Raw genomic sequence first — 18,429 nt, 5'->3', positions numbered from 1 at the left:
GGTCTAAGTTTGATCAGCCCCAGGCTGTTGATTACAGGAGGAAGTCCTGGACATAAGGGAACTTCAGTCCATTTTCCTATCCTATGTCGATAAAGATCTAATATTTTTAGGCCATTTTTCTTATCATTGGATCATAGCTACAGATTGACCAGTAAAAAAAAAAACAACAAAATTTTTTACCCCCAAGGGGTTCCCAGGTGGAGTGTGGAACCTTAGAGTGAGCAATTCCCATATTAACTTGAGCAGTTTGTACCAGATGTCTGTTCAATCAAACCAAACCAACAAAAGCAAACCGAACCAGAACTTCACAGGAGTCACACTCCAAATGAAACAAAAGGCAGAGATGCCCAGAAATCAAAAGCCAAGTAACAAGAGTGCCCCGAAAAGATGGTAAAGTAATGCCCAGAAATCAAAAGCCAAATGGTATAAATGCCAAACGTGACTTCCCACTTCTACTAGACCTGTGACCTGGCAAAATCAGTGCTAGCAGCCTTTTCTAGTTCTGATACAGTTTCGAGCAATTTCTTGTTGGTTTCCTGCAAAGAAGTTACTCTATCATTTCCTGTTTTAGAAGCTTCTCAGTTCAGTTCAGTTCAGTCGCTCAGTCGTGTCCGACTCTTCGCGACCCCATGAATCGCAGCACGCCAGGCCTCCCTGTCCATCACCAACTCCCGGAGTTCACTCAGACTCACGTCCATCGAGTCAGTGATGCCATCCAGTCATCTCATCCTCTGTTTTCCCCTTCTCCTCCTGCCCCCAATCCGTCCCATCATCACAGTCTTTTCCAATGAGTCAACTCTTCCCATGAGGTGGCCAAAGTACTAGAGTTTCAGCTTTAGCATCATTTCTTCCAAAGAAATCCCAGGGCTGATCTCCTTTAGAATGGACTGGTTGGATCTCCTTGCAGTCCAAGGGACTCTCAAGAGTCTTCTCCAACACCACAGTTCAAAAGCATCAATTCTTCGGCACTCAGCCTTCTTCACAGTCTAACTCTCACATCCATACATGACCACAGGAAAAACCATAGCCTTGACTAGATGGACCTTTGTTGACAAAGTAATGTCTCTGCTTTTGAATATGCTATCTAGGTTGGTCATAACTTTCCTTCCAATTAGTAAGTGTCTTTTAATTTCATGGCTGCAGTCACTGTCTGCAGTGATTTTGGAGCCCCCCAAAATAAAGTCTGACACTGTTTGCACTGTTTCCCCATCTATTTCCCATGAAGTGATGGGACCAGATGCCATAATCTTCATTTTCTGAATGTTGAGCTTTAAGCCAACTTTTTCACTCTCTTCTTTCACTTTCATCAAGAGGCTTTTTAGTTCCTCTTCACTTTCTGCCATAAGGGTGGTGTCATCTGCATATCTCAGGTTATTGATATTTCTCCTGACAATCTTGATTCCAGCTTGTGTTTCTTCCAGTCCAGCGTTTCTCATTATGTACTCTGCATAAAAGTTAAATAAGCAGGGTGATAATATACAGCCTTGAAGTACTCCCTTTCCTATTTGGAACCAGTCTGTTGTTCCATGTCCAGTTCTAACTGTTGCTTCCTGACCTGCATACAGATTTCTCAAGAGGCAGATCAGGTGGTCTGGTATTCCCATCTCTTTCAGAATTTTCCACAGTTTATTGTGATCCACACAGTCAACGCCTTTGGCATAGTCAATAAAGCAGAAATAGATATTTTTCTGGAACTTCTAGATACCAGTCAAAGCATGGCCAGCCTTTTCTAATTGTGCATGCAAAAGTACCAATTTTGGAATATCAAAAGAACCCCAATTTGGCTGTTTTAGGTTAAGATCTCTTTTAGTATAATTTCTCCAGTTAACTAGGTACTTGCAAGTATGAGCTCCATACATATTGTACATGAATCTGGCTGGAGTGTTGGTCAGAGGCTGTCTTTCTGACACCCCTTTGTTTTTGTTTTTGAGAGATTCCATTTCCTATCTTCAGCTGAATTTGTCAGGGATAAAAATCACTAGTGAACGTGGGTAGTGGGCCCATGTGCTGCTTGTGAGCTTATCTCCTCAGGAGTCACCCCAGAGTCATTTCAGCTCAGCTTACATGTCTCGGATTCTACCTACGGCAATCTAAGACCACCATGGCTGCTCAGGTCGCTGAATGGCCAGTTCTTATGTGCGACCCCAGGACGAACAAGTCTTTTAATTAATGAGTGGGTTCCCCTATAGGACCACTGCATGGTATGAGGACTAGGCCTCCACCACTCCCGTAAATTTCTCAGTCACCTGAGAAAACTGAAACTGGCCAGGAGGCGTCTTGTCTCTTTTCTTCAGAGCAAAGCTCTCAAATATTTTCCTCACTTTTATCCTGACAAATTATATAATGACAGTCAAATTGAGGAAAAGTGTCAGATCAGCCTCTTACTTAACCACTCAGCCAAGACCATTCAGTCCCCTACAACGGAGCAACCTCAGCACCTTTCAGCTGAACCTGGGTATTCCTCGATTTTTTCCCAGTTGAGCCCCCATATCCAGTACCTTTCCACTAGGTGAGCAATTATCCTGGCATCTTTCAGCCAGCCCCCCACCCAGTATCTTTTGACTGGGTGGGAATTTCTCAGTGTCTTTCAACCAAGCCCCAGATTCAAGAGACTTACCCAAATTCATCTGCGCTCCCCAAGGAGGTGAATGGGCTCAAGGGGCCACTGCTGGTACCAAAGCTCCGATTCCTCGTGGAGTCCAGTCAAAGAAAGGAAGTCCACTCTGGGTCCCTTCGTGGTCACCATAACTGTCAACTACAAAAAGATAGTTGCAAGTTAAGTTTTATTTGGGGCAAAATGAGGACTGCAGCCCGGGAGGCAGCGTCTCAGATAGCTCTGAGAGACTGCTCCAAAGCCACAGTGGGGGAAGTCAATATACAAGGTTTTGGTGAAAGGGGAGCACACATGAAGCACTCATTTTACAAAAGATTTTTTGTTAGTCATGAGGATCTGATGTCACCATGAAGGGATTTAGAGCTTCTCTAGATATGAGGAGATGCAAGGATTGAGATCATAAAATCTGTTCCTAAAAACATCCAACTATCTAAAGACCTGTCCCACCAGATTCCCTGGAGCACAGTGTCTCACTCCACCCTGAACTCCCTAAAGGGTTGGTGAAGGTTAACAGCTATAGCAGGGGTTCAGTCTCGGTAGAGGCAGATGGCAAATGCCTTTGTTGTTCAGTTGCTGGCCATGCTCTTGGTAAGTGCCAATTTGTGTTGACAGATGCCATGCCCTACTCCAGGGGATCTTCCCAACCCAGAGATCAAACCTGCATCTCTTACTTCTCCTGCATTGGCAGGTGGGTTCTTTACCTCTAGCACCACCTGGGAAGCCCCTACCATTTGGCACTTGAAACAAATTGGAAAGGTGAAAATGCTCAATCAATGAGTGCTTCATGAGCTGACCAGAAATCTAAAAAATCATCAATTTTGAAGTGTCGTCTTCTCTTATTTTACACAACAATGAACCATTCCTCTATCAGATTATGATGTGCAACAAAAAGTGGATTTTATACTGCAAACAGAAATGACCAGCTCAGTCACTGGACCAGAAAGAAGCTCCAAAGCACTTCCCAAAGGCAAAACTGTTCCACAAAAAGGTCAGGGTCACTGTTCGGTGGTTTGCTGCTGGTCTGTTCCACTACAGCTTCCTGAATTCTGGTGACACCACTACATCTGAGAAGTATGCTCAGCAAATTGGTGAGATGAACTGAAAACTGCAATGCCTGCAGCTGGCATTGGCCAATAGAATGGGCCCAATTCTCCACACAACACTTGACCACACGTCACACAACCGATGCTTCAAAAGTTGAACAAATTGGGCTACAAAGTTTTGTCCCATCTGCCATATTCACCTGACCTCTCACCAACTGACTACCACTTTTTAAAGCATCTAAACAACTTTTTGCAGGGAAAATGCTTCTGCAACCAGCAGGAGGGAGAAAATGAGTTTGTCAAATCCCGAAGCATGGATTTTTACACTACAGAAATAAACAAATTTATTTCTTTCTAGCAAAAATGTGTTGATTGTAATGGTTCCTATTTTGATTAATAAAGATGAGCTTGAGAATAGTTTTAATGATTTAAAATTCACGGTCCAAAACTGCAATTATGTTTGCACCAACCCAATATATGTATAACTAAATCATTTTGCTGTAGATTGAAAACTAATAAAACATGATAAATCAATTATTGTTGTTGTTGTTTAGTCATTAAGTCATGTCCAACTCTTTCGTGACCTCATGGACCTTAGCCCACCAGGCTCCTCTGTTCATGGGATTTCCCAGGCAGGAATACTGGAGTCGGTTGCCATTTCCTTCTCCAGGGGAATCTTCTCAACCCAGGGACTGAACCTGTGTCTCTTGCTTTGGTAGGTGGATTCTTTACCACTGAACCACCTGAAAAGCCCAAATCAACTATACTCCAATATTAAATTTAAAAAATTTAATGTATAATTTTAGCAAGTAACCTTGTACAAGAGGATTTCCCTGGCAGTCCAGTAGTTAGGATTTTGTGTTTCGACTTCAGGGGGTCCAGGTTCAATCCCTAGTTGGGGGAGCTAAGATACTGCAAGCTACACAATATGGCCAAAAAAAGCACTAAGAAAATATTTATTATTGTTATTGCTTCCTATGCAATCAATCAATTTTGGCTTATTGCCACAATTTTGTGGGCTTTTCATACTAGTCTAGAATGAATGGGTTTAAGACTAAAGTCACAGGTTGGGTTTTCTGGGAAGTAGATGCTGAGTTCAAGCTGGGAATATAGAAGAATTAACAGGGAGAAACACCTGTGAAGGATAAGGAGCAGAAGCAGGCTTGAGAAAAGAGATCAGTTAGTGACAGGGTTTCTGCCAGCCCATTGGGAATCTCCAGAGCAAACATTGCCTGATGGAGGAGCCCCAGATTTTGGCTGGGCTTCTGGAAAGCTGAAGCCCTCGAAGGCACTAACTGCAGGAGGCTGTCAGCAAGTTCTTTCGTAAACGGAGATCTCAGTGGCACATCTCTCCAGGTCTGCCACATCACTCTTCTCAGCTCTGTGCTGGTGAGCATGGGGAGGTCTCTTAGTCATTCAACAAACACTCAGTAAGCACTTCTTCAGTGATCCCTTAAAGGAAAATCAGAAGGGACTACCTGAGAAACTGGGCAGAAAAGTCTGGCTTCCCCAGCACCAGGTTTGGTTCCCCTCCTAGTTGCTCCCAAGCACTATGCTTTGGTACATAACTCTAACCCTGACCCTAATCTAACTGCATTGAAGCATCTCATTAATTTGTTGGTCATCCCCAAAGACCACAAGATACTTGGGGGCAGGCTGTGTCTCATTCACCCAGGTTTTGAGGCTGAGCAGAACGCTGTGGGGTTCCTGGGCACAAAAGCATTTGTGTTCCCTTCCCTGAGTACCAAAGGGCAGATTCAAATAGCTGCTAACCAAGGAAGGCAAGGGATGCAGGGACAAGGGAGGAGCAGTCAAGAAACAGTAGTGCAGGACTTCCCTGGCTATCCAGTGGCTGAGAATCCACCTACTGGTGTGGAGGACATGGGTTCGATCCCTGGTTCGTGGAGATTCCACCTGCCTAAGGGCAACAGGGCCCATGTACCACAAGGCCCAGTTGTGCTACTGAGCCCTCGCTCCAGAGCCCAAGAGCTGCAGTTTGAGTCCGAGTGCTTCTACTTCGGAAGCTCGAATGCTCTAGAGCCAGTGTTCTGCAACAGGGGATGTCACCGCGGTGAGAGGCCCTAGAACCACAGTTGGAGAGTGGTCCCTGCACTCCACAGCTGGAGAGGGCCCACACACAGCAATGAAGGCTCAGGGCAGCCAAAATATTTTTTTAATTAATAAATATATTTTTAAAAATTTTTAAGAAAAAAAAAGTGTAGCCTTGGGGGCAGCTTCCTGGCTCCCTCTCAAGGGATACACATAACAACATCTTTGAGCTCTTCTGCAGAACTAAAACCCTAACCAAATGGAAGAGGTTAACTACTTGGTGAAGCATTTTCATTCCAGAGAAGGTCACAATTCACCCATCATCACTTGCGACCAGATGTTCTCTGGATTGAAGGAATGTAGGCCCTGCATGCTCCTTGATCCTTATTAGCAACCCTTCCCCTTGACTATAAAACTCCTCACAATCTCCCACCATCACTCTCCTCCTCATTGGGATACAGTTTTGAGGGCATTAGCTGTGGCCCCCTTTGCTTGGCAAAGGAATAAAGCTATACTTTCCTATTTCACCTAACACTCTATCTCTGAGATTTAATTCAGTGTCGGGATAAATAGGCCACATTCAGCTTCAGTATCCCCAGCGCCTAGAGGTACTCAACAAATATTAGAAGAAGGAACAGTGGCGAGGGTCATTAAAGTGTGTGTGCTATATTGTAATTGCTCCTGGCGCAGAGCCCTTAAAACTCTTGGAATTTTGTAAATGATGAGAGCTCAAGAGGTGTCTTGATACTTATAACCAACTCCTTTTAACTGCCCTGAGTTTATCTTAATGAGGTGACTTTTGGAAAGCACCTAAAGGTGGGGACTGGTTACTAGGGGAAACAACCATGTGATTAGAGGTTTGGAACTTTGAGTCCCAGCCCCCTGGCCTCAGAGGAAGGAAGAGAGGCTGGAGTTTGACTGAGTTGACAAAGGCCAATGATCTAATCAATTGTCCTTATATAATGAAGCCTCCATAAAATCCCAAAGAATGGGGTTTGGAGACTTTCTGGGTGTAAAATAAAATTCATGTTTATGCTGCTGCTGCTGCTAAGTCGCTTCAGTCGTGTCCGACTCTGTGCGACCCCAGAGACGGCAGCCCACCAGCCTCCCCCGTCCCTGGGATTCTCCAGGCAAGAACACTGGAGTGGGTTGCCATTTCCTTCTCCAATGCATGAAAGTGAAGTGAAAGGGAAGTCACTCAGTCGTGTCCGACTCTTCTCGACCCCATGGACTGCAGCCCCCCAGGCTCCTCTGTCCATGGGACTTTCCAGGCAAGAGTACTGGAGTGGGTTGCCATTGCCTTCTCCACATGTTTATGGCAAGACAAGAAAAATTTAGACATAAAAAATTTTCTCTCTGGACTTCCCTGGTGGTCCAGTGGTTAAGAATCAGCCTGCCAATGCAGGAGACGATGGATTCCATCCCTGGTCCAGGAAGATTCAACATGCCAAGAGGTAATTAAGCCCAGGAGCTGCAACTACGACAGCCTGTGAGCTCTAGAGCCCTCGCTCCTCGTCTGCAATAAGAGAAGCCACCACAATGAGAAGCCCTTGCACCAAGAAAGACCCAGGACAGCCAAAAATAAACAAAATTTTTTTCTTTTCCCTTTGGCCTCCCCTCTCTCCCCACTGTGCTTTGTGTGCCTGCATTTACATTGACCAAACCTCTCCGATCAGCAGGAACACCTGTTCAATCATAGATAGCAACATTCTTCCAGTATCAACAAGACAACTCTTTTAAATTACTATGCTCCTTCTTGGTCTTGTAAAAGGTCACATGACCTCCCCCATGATGGTGTTTAAATCTAGATTATGTAAACTGTCAAACATATGCTATTTAATGAGCCCTCTGTCTCAAAAAATTTAGAAAGACTATGTCATGACTTCTAGCAGATGGAACAGGTCTCAGAGATTTCTGAGATACTCTTCCCAGGTTATAGTCCTCAAATTTGGCTTGAATAAAGTTTTCCAATTCTTTCTTAGATCAACTGATTAATTTTTCATTGACACAGGTTGGTGGACACCTGGAGATTTGGAAGGAGTGACACACTCAGAGAAGGCATGGAAGCTCTGCGCCCCTTCCCGCATACCTATGCATCTCTTCCATCTGGCTGTTTCTGAGTCACATTTTTTTTTGTAATAAACCTGTAATTTAGTGAGTAAGGCTTGCATGTATGCTCAGTCGCTCAGACTCTTTGTGACCCCATGGACTGTAGCCTTCCAGGCTCCTCTGCCCATGGAATTTTCCAGGCAAGAATACTGGAGTGGATTGTCATTTTCTACTCCAGGGGATATTTCCAACCTAGGGATCGAACCTGCTTCTCTTGCATCCCCTGCACTGGCAGGTGGATTCTTTACCACTGTGCCACCTGGGAAGCCCCAGTGAGTAAGGGGAGGAGGAGGAGAAAGTCATTGGAACCTCCAGTGTACAGCCAGGAGGTCAGAAGCACAAATGGCAATCTACACTTGAGATTGGCCTCTTAAGTGGGCAGGAGTGGGGGTCAGTCTTGGAGGACTGATCTGATGTTGTCTCCAGGTGGTGTCAGAACTGAGTTGAATTGTAGGACACCCACCTATTTGGTGGTGGAGAAGTTGCTTTGTGGGGCTGGAAACCCCATACATGTGAATTGGTATCAAAATTGCAACAAACAAGGCTTGGTTCCTGCCCTCCTGGAGCAGGAATTTGGAGAAAAGGAAGTCCACTAGGACCAGGTCTCAAAGGAGAAGTAAATTTTCCTCAGGGTGAAGTGTATAGGGTGTGTGGAGTGAGGAAGAGATAAGAGAGCAGAAGAACATGAGAGCAAAGGCAGCATGAAAGGGACTGGTGTTTCAGGGAGTACTTCAGGAGAAAAGTTTTTCTGGCACTAAACATCTGAATGTTGCAAGGCGGGTGTGAGGTTGCAAGGCGGGTGTGAGGTTGCCTTTGAAGAGGATGCCAGTTTGGACGAATTAGCAAAACTATGACTCCTTTGAGTTAATATTTTTATAACTTTTTCACTTTTTTAATATTTTTAAAGTCTGATCATTTTAAGTAATATATTCTACTAGGTGAAAATATCCTACTACTTAATGCTTTTACCTTTTTTCAGATCATGATCTAGACCTGTACAGTCTGATACAGTAGTCTCTAGTTACAAGTGTCTATTGAGCACTTGAAATATGGTTGCTCCAAATTAGACTTCCCTGTAAGTGTAAGCTGCAAATTCCTAAGACTTAGTATGAAGAATGTAAAGTATCTAATTAATAATATCTTATATTGATTACATATTGAAATTATAATATTTTGAATATATAAAGTTAAAACTTATTATTATATGAATATTATTATTATTGGCCACACTGGGAGGCATGTGTGATCCTAGTTTCTTAACCACTGGACTGCCAGGGAAGTCTCTCAAGAATATTTTTTAAGCAAAACTTCAGCCCAATCTCCGTTCTGTAGCTTTGCCTTCATGATGAGATGTTGTGGGCACTGCAACTTTGTCTTCTTATGCTTTAAAGAGAGTAAGGGACCATCAGTCAACATCACAGAATTCCTGCGACCAAGATATTCACCAGAAAAGTTATCTTTTAATGATTGGCTGCTGACAAGCCCTTATCAAAAGCCTGGTTTGGATGGTTGCTCAGAGGGTCAAAGGAATGTGCTATTTGTGCCTCTGGATTTTATGAGCTCGGTCTCCATATCAAGTTAGACAGTACGAGTTTATGATTTAATGTTGTAGACTTGGGGCTTATTGAATGTCCGTATTAGAAACAGCCCTTGTGAATTCTGTAAAAACCCTCAGTAAAGAATTTGACCATGAGATTTTTTCAATATCCGTTTTAGAGGGAACTGTTTAATCAATTCGTTTTAGAGTTTAGTGCCAGAAAAACTTTTCTCCTGACAGCTATTTTCCTATTATTATACAATGAGAACCATTGCACTTAGCAATCTCTCTGTTTATAATTTTGGCTGCAAGAAAACTCAGAACTATATTTGATATTCAGTTATACTAACAATCTTTAGCTTTAATTATCCTTCCACTCTCCATGGCTTTTCACTGCTTATACTTACTGTACAGTTTAATGTGAGGTCCATATTGAGATAGTGTTGTTTCAGTTACTTTTGCTGTACAACATCCATCCCAAACTTGGTGCTATAAAACCACCACCATTTTATTGGGCATATTGATTTTGTGGCTTATCAATTCTCAGAGGGCACAGTGGGGGCTGCCCTTCTCTGCTCCATCCTGTTCCAGGTTTCAACTGGTGACTTAACAGCTAGGAGTTCAAATGGCTTCTTCATTCACTTGGCTGAGCCTGGTCTGGAAAGGCTGAAGGCTGGGCTCCACTGGAACTATTAAGCAGAGCGCTTACGCACATGGCCTCTCCATATGGCTTGGCTTTTCACTGCACTGTGCTGGGTTCTCTGGGACCGCAAAACCAGAGGGAGTGTCCCAAGAGTCAGCATTCCAAGACAGCTAAGTGGAAAGTATATGGCCTTTCCTAGCCTCCAAACATCACTTCTGCCATATTCTACATCGTAGAGCAGTCACAAACCCACCTAGATTCGAGAGGAGAGTATAGAAACCTCACCTCTCAATAAGTATTGAAATCATTAATTGCTACTTTGATAACTACAGACATAAATAATAAAAATAATAAACTCATGGCTCTTCTTCGGTCAAAGAGATCTAAACAGAAGGTTTCTCAGTATTTATTCTGCTCAGACCATGTGGCTAGAGGTGGGGGGAGAAAGGTAGGAGAGGCCTCTTCAGCGCCCCACCATCTTCCCACGTTTGTTACTGAGCCAGGGTTTTATTACTACTGTTATTTGTAGCTGTTCTTGGCTACCTGCCCAGCAACTTGTATGATCTCAGCTCTCCAGCCAGGGATGGAACTCCGTGCCCTCTGCAGCGGAAGCGCAGTCCTAACCACTGAACTGCCAGGGAACTCCCTTGAATTTTTTTAATTGAATGAAACATTCTTTCATTTCTACTGTGCTTTACAATTTTCAAAAGCTTCACACACATGAGTTCATGTAATCCCATAATAACCCTTTTCCCCCTACCCCTGTGCTGCCCCTCTTCCCTTCCCTCTCCCCACTGGTAACCACTAGCTTGTCCTCTACACCTGTGAGTCTTATAGAGCCATTTTTACAACTCACCAAAGCTTCCATAAAGGGGAAAACCTAGCTAAAATTAGACACATTATCAAATTGGTAACAATAAGATTATTTGGGCCTCAAATAATTGTTTCAAAGGACTTTAAGACACTGTTATTTTAGTCATGAAAGATTGATAACAGACATCTTTTTTAATGACCAGGGCAAAGACATCTTTTCTAGTAGTTGGAAATAATAAGTTCAGCAAACACCTGAAAAGAGACAAATTTAACAACCGTTATTCCTCTTCCTTGTCCTCCTCCTAGTTTCTTCTCTTCCTGAATTATTGGAAAGAAATTCCCTTAATAAGCACCTAAAATATGCTAAGTATTATTGTTGTCATTCCCATCATGTTTCAAAGCACAGATTTAGCAACTAATTTAAGAACATGATTAATATACAATATTTCAGGGGTTGGCAAACTTTTCTGTAAAGGGCCAGATAATATTTTAATTTATACTTTGTGGGTGATACAGCTCTTCAACAATCATTCAACTCTGCTGTCCTAGGGAAAAGCAGCCATGGACAATTTATAAATAGATATGGATGACTGTGTTCCAATGAAACGACTTACGGACACTTACAGTTGAATTTTATCCAATTTTCACATGTCACAGAACAGTATTCCTCTTTTGATTTTGTTTCAATCACTTCAAATTTAAAAACCAGTCTGAATTCATGGGGAAAAATGGGCAGTGGGCCAGGTTTGGCCTGTAGGCTGTAATTTGCCTACTCCTGCAAAGTTATATGAAAGAAGGAGGGTACAGAATTATATTCATGGTACGATTTCCTATAACTTAAAGGAGGAGACCTACATATAAAGAAAAGGCTGAAAGTACACTTACAAAACATGTTTTTTGTTTTTAATGCTGAGATTATGGTTGATTTTCCTCACGTGGATTTTGGTAGTTTCGGATTTTATAGATCGGAATATTTTACCTTAAGGATGGAAATAGAAGTTTTTGAAAGAACAAATGTAGTCATATTTCCCCTTAACAGCACATATGCCAAAAATCAAGAACAAGGAGAAAATCAGAATGAATTCTGTGGTGTTGGACTGGAATTAGAGTTACCTATCAATGTCAATCTATCTATTTACCGGTATATCCAAGGAAATGTCCACTGAGAGGTCCTGAAAACAATTCTTCATAAGCAATGAGCACACCTGGCATCCAGGTCTTGGTTTCTTTAAAAAAAAAACAAAACTGATTTATTTTACTGTCCTGGGTCTCAGTTGCAGCACCCAGGACCTTCCTTGTACTGCAAGGGCTCAGTAGTTTCCGGGCAAACTTACTTGCCCCACAGCACGTGGGGTCTTAGTTCCTCCACAACAGGGATTGAACTCGAGCCCCCTGCATTGGAAGGAAGTTGGTTTGTTTTTGTTTTGAGGATAAGTGCTTTACAATCTTGTGTGGTTTCTGCCATACAACAATGTGATTCAGCTATAAGTATTCATATATCCCCTCCCTCTTGAACCTCTGTCCCACTCCCAATCCCATTGCACCCCTCTAGGTTGTCACAGAGCAACAGTTTAAGCTCCCCATGTTACACAGCAAAGTCCCACTGGCTATCTACTTTACATATGAATGGATATGTTTCAATGCTACTCTCTCAATATGTCCCACCCTCTCCTTCCCCTGCTGTGTCCACACGTCTGGTCTCTATGTCTGCGTCTCTATTCCTGTCCTGCAAATAGGATCATCAGTACCATTTTTCTAGCTTTCATACATTTGGGTTAATATACAGTTTTTGTTTTTTTCTTTCTGACTTACTTCACTCTGTATAACAGGTTCTAGGTTCATCCACCTCATTAGAACTGACTCAAATTCACTGGAAGGCATATTCTTAACCACTGGACCACCAGGTAAGTCCCCAGATCTTCGTTTCTAAATAATGGTTCTTCACGAAAAAGAACCAAAGCTTTTTGGAGAAGTATGTGATTTGGGGGCTGGGGCAGGGAAAAAAGACACAATGAACTTGGATGCCAACATAAGAGATGACAGTTAGATCCCTGGGTCGGCAAGATCCCCTGGATAAGGAAATGGCAACCTACTCCAGTATTCTTGCCCGGAAAATCCCATGGACAGAGGAGCCTGGTAGGCTACGGTCCACGGGGTTGCAAAAGAGGACACGACTCAGCGACTAAACAACAACAAAGAGCCTGGAACATCTTGTGTAAGAAATGAATAAAGTGCTCAAATAACCATATGAAATCCAATGGACACAAAAGTTGACCTGAATGGGCTTTCACTGGCCAAATCTGGGACAGTTTGAATATTAAATGACAGCAGTAGATTACAGCCCAATAAATATACCAGAAAACTATGATCCCATATGACTTAATAAGTAGATAGGTGAGGGATATTAAGAGGTATAAACTTCCAGTTGCAAAACTAAATGAGTCATGTGTATGAAAGGCACAGAGTGGGGAAATATAGCCAATAATTATGTAATGTATTTGTGTAGTGACAGATCATAACCAGACTTATCATGGTTTTCATTTTGAAATGTTCAGAAATGTATAGTCAGCTATTTGTGTAAAGAAAAGCTATGACAAACCTAGACAGTATATTAAAATCAGAGACATTACTTTGCCAACAAACATGCATCTAGTCAAAGCTATGGTTTTTCCAGTAGTCGTGTATGGATGTAAGAGTTGGACCATAAAGAAGGCTGAATGCCGAAGAATTGATGCTTTTGAACTGTGGTGTTGGAGAAGACTCTTGAGAGTCCCTTGGACTGCAAGGCAATCAAACCAGTCAATCCTCAAGGAAATCAATCCTGAATATTCATTGGAAGGACTGATGCTGAAGCTGAAGTGTCAATACTTTGGCCACCTGATGGAAAGAGCCGACTCATTGGAAAAGACCCTGATGCTGGGAAAGATCGAAGGCAGGAGGAAAGGGGGACGACAGAGGATGAGATGGCTGGATGGCATCACTGACTCAATGGACATAAGTTTGGGCAAGCTCCAGGAGTTGGTGAAGGACAGGGAAGCCTGGCATGCTGCAGTCCACGGGGTCACAAAGAGTCAGACAGGATTGAGTGGCTAAACAGTCAAAATGGACAAACATCTGTTTACAAGATAAATAGGTACTAGGGATGTAATGTACAACATGATAAATATTACTTACACTTCTGTATGTTATATATGAGAGTAAATTGTTGAGAGTAAACCCTAAGAGTTCTCATCACAAGGAAAAATATTTTTTCTATTTCTTTAATTTTATATCTATATGAGATGATCTATATTCACTAAACTTACCGTGCTAACCATTTCATGATGTCTATTAGTCAAAGCAATATGCTATACCCCTTAAACATATACAGTGTTGTATGTCAATTATATCTGAATACAACTGGAAGGAAAAAAATAATAAATAAAATTTTAGCACTTTGATGAGAAATGAACGATTTATGGAGTTTGAAAGTAATTAATACCTCCTGGCTTCCCTGGTGACTCAGACTGTAAAAGAATCTGCCTGCAATGCAGGAGACCTGGGTTGGAGCCCTGGGTTGGGAAGATCCCCTGAAAAAGGGACTGGCTACCCACTCCAGTATTCTTACCTGGAAAATTCCGTGGACAGAGGACCCTGGTGGGCTACAGTTCACGGGGTCACAAAGAGTCAGACTGAGTGACTAACACTATGTAATACTTTACCAATAATAAAAGCGTAACTTCACAGTAGAAAAGCTTGTCAGGCGTCATTTTAAACAAGGATCAACATGAACATCGTCAGTAAGGAGGCAAACTGACAGATTGACAGGGGGTCACTGATGTGATGCTTTGAGAAGAACGCAGCCCCTCTTCTGTGATAGTCCTGCCGGAACGCATAGCCTCAATCTAGTGAGAGGAGACACAATCTTTGTGAGATGAGGCACACAAAACCAAATGGAGAGTTTACGAATTAGCTGGCATGCCCCCACCAGGCCGCCCCATCCTCGCCGCGCAGCCCGAGCCCAGGCGGCCGCTGACCCTCTGGGAGTTCGCGGCGCCCGACGACTCCAGACACGCTGGGCACCGGCGCCGCGCCGCCTTCCCGCCGCCGCCAGGAGGCTCCGCGCGCCTTCCCGCCTTTCCCTGCGCTGCAGCCAGAGCGGCCGGGCCCTGCGGCCAGACGGGCGCGGCCAGCAGGGCGAGGCGAGCGCGCAGTCCGGGAACCGGTGCGCCCCGCCGCCGCCCAAGGCCAGGTCCTTGGCGCCGGCCAGCCGGCCGCGCCTCCTTTGTGACCGTCTCCAGCCCCTCAGAGCCGGCACGCCACGGCCGCTGAGCCCGGGGCTGCAAATGGCGCCCGCTCGCCTCTGCGCCTCCCGCCGCCGTTCTCCCGGTTCGGGGACGTCTCGGGGTACCCGTCCCGGGGCGCCTACGCCCTCATTGAGGCTCGCGGGCCGGTCCTCAGCTGCCACGACGCAAGCCTGCCCTTAGGCGAATACCTAGGGGAGTCCTATATATATATATATATATATATATATATATATATAGTAAAATGCATATAGTATAAAATTTGTTATTTTGAAGTACAATTCAGGGACATCAAGTACATCAAGTACAATTCACAGGGTTGTACAATCATCACTGCTGTTTAGTGCCAGAACTTTTTCATCACCTCAAAAGGAAACCACCCCATTAGCAGCCATTCCCTCCTCCCCACCCAGCTGCTAGCAACCACCACTCTGCTTTTTTCTCTCTATGGATTTGCCTATTTTGAGTATTTTCTATAAATGGAATTGTGCAACACCGGTGTCCTTTGTGACCAGCTTCTCTAGCTGAACTTAATGTTCTCGAGGTTTATCCAAGTTGTAGCATGCATCAGAACTTCATTCCTTTTAATGGATGAATAATATTCTGTTGTATGCATACACCAGATTTTGTTTATCCTTTCATCTGGTGATGGATACTTGGGTGTTTCCACCTTTTGGCTATTATGAATAGATCTGCTAAGAATGTTTGCATACAAGTTTTTGTTGGAACACCTGTTTTCAAGTTCAATTCTTTGTGGTATATAACTAAATATTTTGCTCCACATTTAAAGGAAACCACTACAGCCATGTACAATTCTGCCATTGATTCTCAGAGTTCCTGGAGCTGTATAAGGCATGCTCCCCCAAATTTTCCTATCTTCCTTGATATTCTTGGTATAGGAGACATATATATCAATGTACCTGCCCTCCCCAGTGCCGCTTCTCAGGGGATTTGCCTCATCCCTTCTCATCGCCCACCTTAAACTTCTAAATAACATCCCCTAACCGCTCCACCCCTCCAACCCTCATCTCCAGACTGAGCCCTCTTCTGCCCAAGCTACCATTGACCTGAGGGAACCTATCCCTTGCTGGGCAGAAACTGAGGTGTTTTCCTTTGGAGGACTTTTTAAATAGTTTTTTAAAAATAATTTTATTTATTTTTGGCTGTGCTGGGTCTTCGTTGCTGCATTCAGGCTTTCACTAGTTGCAGTGAGCAGGGGCCACTCTGCAGTCGGGTCACTGTGCAGGCTTCACAATCCAGTAGTTTCTCTTGTTGTGGAGTACAGGTTCCAGGGCATGCAGACTTCAGTACTTGTGGGCAGATGGGCTCAGTAGTTGTTTCCCAGGCTCTAGAGCACAGGCTTAATAGTTGTGGGGCACAGGCTTAGGTGCTCTGTGGCATGTAGGATCTGCCCAGATCAGGAATTGAACCTATGTCTCCTGCATTGGCAGGCAGATTCTTCACCACTGAGCCACCAGGGAAGCCCCACCTTTGGAGGATTTTAACTAAAGGACAGGTAGGGGCTGGAGCAGTCATTTAGAACTGATGAATGGTGGCGGAAGGAAACTAGTCTGAGAATGGCTGGGGAGCCTCACACAGGCATAGGGAGGCAGACGAAAAGCATGAACAAGAACCATAATAGCCTCACTCCTGACTTCGAATTTCGGATGATCTGCTGACTTGCTGTCCTAGGACGCTCATAATGTCACTCATTTATCTCTTGAAATAAATGCTCTTAAAACTGTTCTCAAGCTTTCATTTGCATCCGAATGCCTCTAGGAATGCTGCTGATGTTGCTAGAACTAGAACCATACTTTGAGAACCATTGTCTTAAGCTTGCTTGAGTGCCTGTTCCTTGAAACCAAAAGTGCCCTGACCAGGAAGAGCACTTGCTTATCTGCTGCTGCTGAATTCACGCGTGCCTGGGAAAGCTGACATCCCACCTGCCTGCAGCGCTCACCATTACAGGCTGTCCAGCTGGATGATTGATTGATTTGGCTGCACCACGCAGCTTGCAGGATCTTAGTTCCCCAAACCAGGGATCAAACCCATGCCCGCTGCAGTGGAAGCACAGAGTCCTAACCAGTTCCCTGGATCACTAGGGAATTCCCTATCCGGCTAGATTTAACCTGTCTTGCTACTGCCTATGAGCCACAGCTGTGCTGAGAATACTGGAGTGGGTAGCCTATCCCTTCCCCAGGGGATCTTCCCAACCCAGGAATCGAACCCGAGTCTCCTGCATTGCAGGTGGATTCTTTACCAACTGAGCTATGAGGGAAGCCCACTGAGAACACATCAAGGAAGTGCAGAGTTACAGAAGTGCAGAGCAGTCAGTGTTCCTGCCCTCCCACTTGGTCTCAAGCTTTGGGCATCAGATGTTCAAAGCAGTGAAGTCTGAGCTCCTAGCATCTCACTAAGGTCTTGCATCATGCTCATTTAGTTTCTGCCTGTAGCTCTCACATTGAAGGCTCAGGCATACTTCATTGGAGCTGAGACAAATGACTTGTTTTCTCCTGGTCAGATCCTTCCAGCAACTTCCTGCCAACGCTTCATATACATCAGCTGCGAACCTCCACTGATTCTCATACCTACCAGACTTGTTTATATCCTAGTGATGTTCACAGATTGGTTTAAATTCTGGTTATGCTCACCAGATCGATAGAACTTACCTTGCCTTCATCATTTCTACATAAGGAATAACAGATTTCACATCCTGTCCAACATTCTAAATCACAGCTCTCTATATAGAGCTAGATAGCAAATACTTTGGGCTTCGTGGATGAAAAGTCTGTTGCAACCACTCAACTTTGCCACCGTAGTGCAAAAGCTGGCATATACAATATGGAAAAGAATGGGTGGACTTGTGTTCTAATAAAATTTTATTTGCCAAAACCAGGCAGCTAGCAGCTTTGACCCAATCTGTGTTCTAGACAGTAACTGTTTTTGCCTATTACTAAATGAAATTGAGTCTTCAAACAGATGTAAAGTGTATCTAGTGTTAGTAGTTCTATATTATTATGTGGAAATTTTTTTTTAAGTCTATAAGCTATAAATGCTTTTCTCAAGAGCTGGCAGTGAGCCCAGCCAATCTTAAATAAACCTGCCTCAACATTTTTTAAAATGTAAAATTATATCAATACGTTGCTAACACTGAATCAACTTCCTGTCTTTAGAAGATAAATATTTAAAACTATTTAAGCAGAAATAATTTTTAAAACAAAAATATGCACACGACTTAGAGATTTATCTTAAAAATGGAATGTCAAAACAACAGAAATGAGGTCAGGTCTAGATTATATAGATTATATCCACCAATTTATTACTTCATTCTGTCTTAT

General features: G+C 43.6%; 1 long non-coding RNA gene across 1 annotated transcript; it reads right to left on the bottom strand.

Annotated features, from left to right (window-relative positions):
* Positions 1-1,192: 1,192 nt before the first annotated feature.
* On the bottom strand, positions 1,193-2,756 carry LOC147377615 (uncharacterized). The gene is made up of 2 exons (XR_015139665.1): positions 2,618-2,756; positions 1,193-1,444 (listed from the first exon to the last, which is right to left on the bottom strand). It is a non-coding gene; the product is annotated as an uncharacterized LOC147377615 (long non-coding RNA).
* Positions 2,757-18,429: the final 15,673 nt, after the last annotated feature.

Source organism: Bos grunniens, chromosome 2 (assembly GCF_055505025.1).
Source record: "Bos grunniens cultivar Pamir isolate PY7600 chromosome 2, Bosgru_T2T1.0, whole genome shotgun sequence".
Lineage (NCBI taxonomy): Eukaryota > Metazoa > Chordata > Mammalia > Artiodactyla > Bovidae > Bos > Bos grunniens.
Note: the sequence above shows the minus strand (reverse complement) of the source record. Positions and strands in the feature narration are given on the sequence as shown.